Source organism: Colossoma macropomum, unplaced genomic scaffold (genome assembly GCF_904425465.1).
Source record: "Colossoma macropomum unplaced genomic scaffold, Colossoma_macropomum, whole genome shotgun sequence".
Lineage (NCBI taxonomy): Eukaryota > Metazoa > Chordata > Actinopteri > Characiformes > Serrasalmidae > Colossoma > Colossoma macropomum.
Genome location: NW_023494791.1, coordinates 33,659,357 through 33,666,358, shown reverse-complemented (window position 1 = coordinate 33,666,358; position 7,002 = coordinate 33,659,357).

Sequence of the window (7,002 nt, the reverse complement as noted above, 5' to 3'; positions counted from 1 at the left end):
GACTGTTCACATGCTAATACATGTTGAATGGGGTGAAGATTGAAGCTTCACAGCACCTTTGACAAACTTTTTTCTTTTGACATGCCACTTCCGAAGCCTCATCCATTTCTCTCCTTGATCAATGGACAATTTTTCCTGGATGTGTTTTTATGTCTAGCAGTCAATAACACCAAGGTTTAAATGATGTGTGTGGGAATGTAGGAGAAAGATGAGTTGCTGTACAATGGCACACTTGGCTAGAAGAATACTAATTTTTTCTCATAGTTTTCAGAGTTCTTAAAACATAAATTTGTATTTTTTTTCTGGGATGCATGATTATAAAGCACGACATGGTGCATAGCCTTTCATAGGACATAAATCTCACATTCTTGGTTCATTGTCTGAGATACTGTTTATTAAATAGCTTGGCAGCTAGTATTCTGGGAGTACTGAATACTAAAGGTTGACATAGAAATGCATCACTTCTCACAGCATTTAGAAAAATGTGGAGACCTGAGGTTACATATGTTCTACACTTTATTAGGTCTTATCATAGGTTAGCTATAAGCACAACTGTTGGAGAACACCGAGTTGCACATTTGACTCTAGGTTATTTTGCAACTATATCTTTCTTTACATTTCACAAGAAAAAAATGAAAATCAATTTAAAATGTACTATTGAATGTACTATTTTCAAGGATAACATTGGACTGTTCCTTTAACCGTCTATGATGATGGGTTGCTGGCGGCTGTGGGGACACCCCGCATTCCTGTGGCCAGTGAGGTGCCGTGCTCAAGCCCAACTGATCCAATAAAGCGTCCAGAAGCAGCTCTGACCTCTCACTGTACTGTCCTGGCACAGAAAGAAGAGAGAGGGAACAGAAGACGGATATTTACCATGGACTGATGAATGGCCAGCTGCAAGGTCAGTGAGAAGGAAGGTGTTTGGTGGGACAAGAAGAGAGAGGGACAAAGAGAATTGGCTAGAAAGAGAGAGAGACAGAAAGAAAGCGACAGAGCAGCAGTAGGAAAAAGGAGGAAGAGGGTGGGTTGTAAATGCCTCTTGGTCATTGTCATACTCCACTCTTGCTGAAAACAGATGGAAAATGAATGGTTGGACATGATGGACAGATGCAGAGAAGTGGCCGGCACCTATCAACTATCAAAGAAGTTGCTCTGTCTTTATTAAGCTCGTCTATTGTTTTCATGCTCTGCATGAAATGTTTTTTTTTTGCTTTGGTTCCTCCTGTTGACACATTAAGACACAAACTCAGGACCCACCTTTGGCTTATGAGGTTAAGGGGTTTCTATCGCCACCTAGTGGCTGAGTAACTTCACACCTCCAGCTGAGCCACTGCTCTGTCTCTGGTCTGTCTGAGACTTTCCTTCGTGTGCTGCTGGTGTAAAAGCTTTAGAAGCTCTTCATTAATACTTTGAACGGCCTTCTTAGATGATCTGCTCTCATGATCGTTCCATCTAATCAAATGAAGCCCGTCACACGTTTGTGAAGCTACTTTGAGCAAAGATAAAATCAGCTTTGCCTCAGTGGAGCGGGCTGAGGTGGAAAATAGGCATTATTAGAAAATGGATGATGATTAGTGGCGCTCAGTGAAATGGTCCTTAATTAAAGAGTGATGGACATTATCAGAGAGAAGAAAAACAAGTTTTAGCGATGTAGCAGCCATAATAATCTTTCTCTCTCTCTCTCGCTCTCGCTCTATCTGAGTGATGATGCTATCTTTATTTCGAGTTTTCTCGTCTGTTTAGCGGCGCGTTTATTAAAATTAAATCCGCAATAATATTTTCATCAAAAGCACCACGTTGGAATAACATAAATAATAATAATAATAATAATAATAATAACAATAATAATAATAATAATAATAATAATAGCTATTATTATTATTATTATTATTATTATTATTATAGAGCACATATCTTATACCTGAGGTACAAACCAAAAACCAAAATACACAACAACAGAACATGCTTATGTTACATTTAATAGAGTGTATTTATGATGATGATGATGATGATAATTATTATTATTATTATTATTATTATTATTATTGTTTTGTTGTTGTTGTTATTGTTGTTGTTGTTTTGTTGTTGTTGCTCATATCGTTTATGTCATTATGTGAAATATTAATAATGCAATAATGTAATCATACTTTATGAGTTGAAATGTTTAAGCCAATCAGTTTCCAGTTAAACTAAGTCAGCTGTATTACTGCATAGTCAGCCTTTATTAAAACTAAGTCTAATTTATTCCGCGATGTTACGTTACAGACGACAGATAAAGACATTGTGCGTTGTTGTTCAGAAATCATGACTTGTTTACCTGTAAATAAGTCCTGAATCTGAAGTGCAGGACAGTAACCGGACACCTATGTGCTGCAGTGAGGAGCGGCGCCGCAACTTCACCAAAAACACGGTTTAGTTTGGTTTCGATAGTGAAGCGTGTTTGCTTAATACTCTATAACTGCAGCACCAGAAGTGCGAGGTTTGGATAAAATCACCCTATTTGTTTCCGTTTGTGCTGAACAGGAAAGAAATTTCGTTCAGTTTAAGAGTCTTTAAGATCTTCTACACTGTAAACTCCTGACCGCTCCATCATCGTGGGCAAATGGTGTTTAGCTGTAAATTGTGTGTGTGTGTGTGTGTGTGTGTGTGTGTGTGTGCACGCGCTGTTTACGTCAGTGTTTACAATGTTTATCACTGATTACTCTTAATTATTTAATTAGTGCTGGGGTTTGTTGTTAAGTAGCATAAAATCAAGATATCTGCACTTCTTCACTTTCATTACATTAGTGTTTTTTATGTAATCTTTATTGTAATCTAGAATTTTTATTTGTTTAATCTGCAGCTATTCCTTGCATAATCCAGAGTTTTGTCTAGTCTTTTTTCTCTGTTTAATTTGTATGAGTATTTTTGTGTGATCTGAGTTATTTCTTTGTGTAATCTTAAAAATTTTGGTGTATTCTACTATGCGTAAATCAAGCATTTCTGGGTGTAGTAGGAGTTTATCTTTGGGTAATCTGGATATTTTTTGTGTAATACAGAATATTTTGTGTAATCTGTGTTTCAATTCACTTTAACTCTTTACTGTCGTTATACATATGGGAGGGGGGGTTGTGTCAGGGGGCAGTATAACGAAGTACGTTCGGGCTACCTTGTTGTGTTGGCTATTTCTTCGTGTTATTTTGAGTATTTCTTTGTAGACCTTCCTGTAGATTGGATTTAAGAACTTTTAGTTATTTTAGTTCGCAGTTTCTTCAGCTCGTTTAGAAACTATTCTAATTTGCATTATAATAATATGATGGTCGTTTTATACAGTGTGACTTCTGGTACTTTCATCCAAACACTCTCACAGTCCCATAATGACGCATAAGTCAGTCCTTCGGCCACAAGTTGAGTTCACAGAAACTCCAGCAGTGAGTGGAACCAACACGAACACGACCTGATAGATGATCTGAACTAATAAATCAAAGCGAACTTTAGAAGAAAAATATAGTTTTCCATAGTGATAATCAGGAACATTAGTGATGTCGAACTATAAATGAAAACGTTCAGGAAACACAGACAAGAAGAAAACTTGTTGTAGTATTTACGTGTGTAGCAGTCACAAATGAAAGAGAGAAATGAAAAGAAAAATGAAAAGTGGAATTATTTAATCACGTGAAGCATAAATGAGGAAAAAAACTGATGGGTTAATTATTATAGATCCAGAAGAGCAGCAATATAGTTCAGGGTATTTATTTACTTATCTATCAACTACGTCTTTCATTTTTGAAAGGGAAATGAATCGATTTTATTTTGGTGTAGATTTCAGTCAATGTGTGTGTGTGTCTGTGTGTGTGTGTGTGTGTGTTTCCTCAGACGACAGTAAATCAGCCGGTGATGATTCTTCACTGATTATGGAATCACATCCTCTGAGTCTCCTCCCCCGTCGATCTGTTACCATCACACTCACATACAGTTTTTATTCATTCTTTATTTTCTTCTTAGTGCTCTTTCCGAAAGCGGAGATTCGATCTATCTTTCTGCGCAGGCACAGGTGACCGAAACAGAAATGAAAAACATATTTTAAAGACGAAAAATTCCGAGTTAAAAGTATTCAAATTATTTAAAAAAATCACCCCATTTACAAATCATAATAATAGTAGTAGTAGTAGTAGTAGTAGCAGTAATAATAATAATAATAATAATAATAATAATTACGTTTACGGATTCAAACGGAGTTTGGATGAGTTTGATGAGGAATAAGCGCTGAAAAAGAGTTCAAAACTGGATTAGTTTTAAAAGTAGATTAAACAGAAAGAATGAAGAAAACGATACTGCATAAAACATATGACTTCGTTTCTTTTTTACTGCTTTTTAACAAATTTAAATATCATTACTAGTATAAATAAACGTTAGGACTATCTATCTATCTATCTATCTATCTATCTATCTATCTATCTATCTATCATTGTATATATAGGCGCGATATTAGCTCATACTGAGGGTGTTTAATGTGAATTTTTCGTCCAAAAAACCCAAAGGTCCACTTAAATAGCTTTTCGCCTGTAATTAATATACCAACGTTTGCATGTGAAATAATAGATTAGAATCTCTAGATTTCTACCAAAACTAAGCAAAATGGGACGCTGGTAAATGTGTAGACTGTCTCTCTCTCTCTCTCTCTCTCTCTCTCTCTCTCACACACACACACACACACACACACATACACACACACACACACACACACACACACACACACACACACACGACTCTTTATTTGACCGCGGTCAGCGGCTCTTTATTTTTTAGATGGATCCAACAGAAAAAGTTTACAGAATGTGAATTTAAATTTTCAGTTCAAAGCTCGACACTTGCAGCGTGTTGTTCTTGCTGAGAAGCGAGCTGTTACAGCGGCTCCCTCAGCTTCAGCTGGCTTTGACTGAAAATCACCATAACAATGAATTTCATGGAATGTAATGTTTATTATGTTTTAAAAAGGGATGTTAATACATGTTGACATACATTAAAATAGTACTAAATACAACTGCAACGAACGTAATCATTTTTTTTTTTTTACTCATTGCTCATTGTGCGCAGATGACCATTTCCCAAACTCTGCGTGCGCTGTGCTGCTCTCCACCGCCTCATCAGAGATCAAACAGTTTGACACTGGGCTTAAGAGGGCTGGGTGGGTAAGTTGGGATGGGGGAGGCAGGGAGAGGGGGAGTCCGAGTGTGGACTGCTGGCTGCAGGGGCGAGGGGGTGAGGGGGGCTGTTATGACCTGGTAATTACGGCCCTTGGACAGATGCATTATCCAGGCTCAGCGCTGGAGCCACTGGATCTTATTGTAGCCAGAGGGCCGGAGGAAGGGTAGGGAGTGGGGGGGGAGTCAGACTCTCAACTACACACCATACATATAAATATTATAATCTTTCCTTATCATTAATCAGTGTTGTACAGGTAACGTCATAATAGCAGTAGCCTAACATAAATATATATTATAAATACATCAGTATCGTATACTAATATTATCATAATATATATTGTTATTCAATTAGTTTTCTTTATTCTTCTATTCTATACTGTTTCATACTGTTTAATATGAAGTTGCTATTCTATTCTATTCTATTGACCTTTCCTCAGCATTCACCAGTGTTGTACAGGTAACGTCATAATAACAGCAACAAAAATGTAATAAGAAATATGTCAATGCCATAAAATCATGTTAATTTATTTGGTTATTTATTTAGTTTGCTCCATTCGTTCCCATTCTGGATTATAGAGCTTGGTATTAATTTGCTATTTTATTCTATTCTATTCTATTCTATTCTATTCTATTCTATTCTATTGTTTCATATCTAAGTCAATTATATTCTATTGTATTCTATTCTATTTCATATCCAATTCTATTTAATATCTAATTCAATTTCATATCCAATTCTAATACATATTCAAGTCCATTATATTATATTCTCATTGCTCTATGCTGCCTATATTGTGCACTATGTGAGTTCTGAAACTTCTTCACCCAAATAGTGCACTTTATGTCTAGCAAGGAATTGTGCACATGACTTGTTAGATATGCTATGCGCTGTTTGGGTACTCAAATCATTATTTTCAGACTTGTGAGGTGCCCAGCAAAGTGCATCTGGGCTTCCCTGAGACCAACACTAAAGGCTTTATCTCAAGGCAAACAAGCAAGAAAAAAGGCACACTGTATAAGCTGTATATGTGCACAGCATTGATGATGTGCACCGATCTTGAGGGTCTGATAAAGACACGAGTGGTAAAGTGGTTTAGAGACACTGTGCTGGAAAGCCCAAGCTGAGGATCAAAGTTCTTCTATTTTACAGCTTAGAAAAGCTTTTTTAACCCGTTATCATTCACAGACCTGTCAGTTAGTCCAGATGTCTGTTTCTTACTCCTACAGTGTAACAATAAGTCAATGATTTTGCATTGTTTTTATGTGGACACTGAATAGTATGCTTTAAGATGTGGATGTCTGTGCACATTAAGGGGTCAATTGGTTTCTGGACACTGCAGAAATGAGACAATTAGCAATTTTAATAGAGGGTAGAGATACAGCCCCAGGCCCAAACATGCAATAAAACACATCTCCAGCACTTAAGCTCACAGACAGTGCTGCACGCTCGCCAAAGAAAACCAACAGAGGGGAAAAATAGGCCACAGAGTTGTCTAGCTGTTTATTTTGGCACACCAGAGCGCTCCCACATTACGCCTCTTCAGTACACTGACTGAAGAGAGTGAATGGAGGAAAGCTCTAGACTGGCTGCTCCGGCTGGCGTGCAGTCAGGGAAGATTCAGACTGGATGACGAGAATTTAGAGATGGATTGATGGCCTCCTTTCTGACAGTCAGTGAATGAGTGTTGGGGTGTGCTTGGTGCCCCTGGCAGGCTCTTCCACACACAGGTTCCCCCAGCTGCCACACACCTGCTGGGAGCTGTAAGACACAGAGAGGATACAGTTAGAAGAACAGGCTGTTCATAACACAGATGTC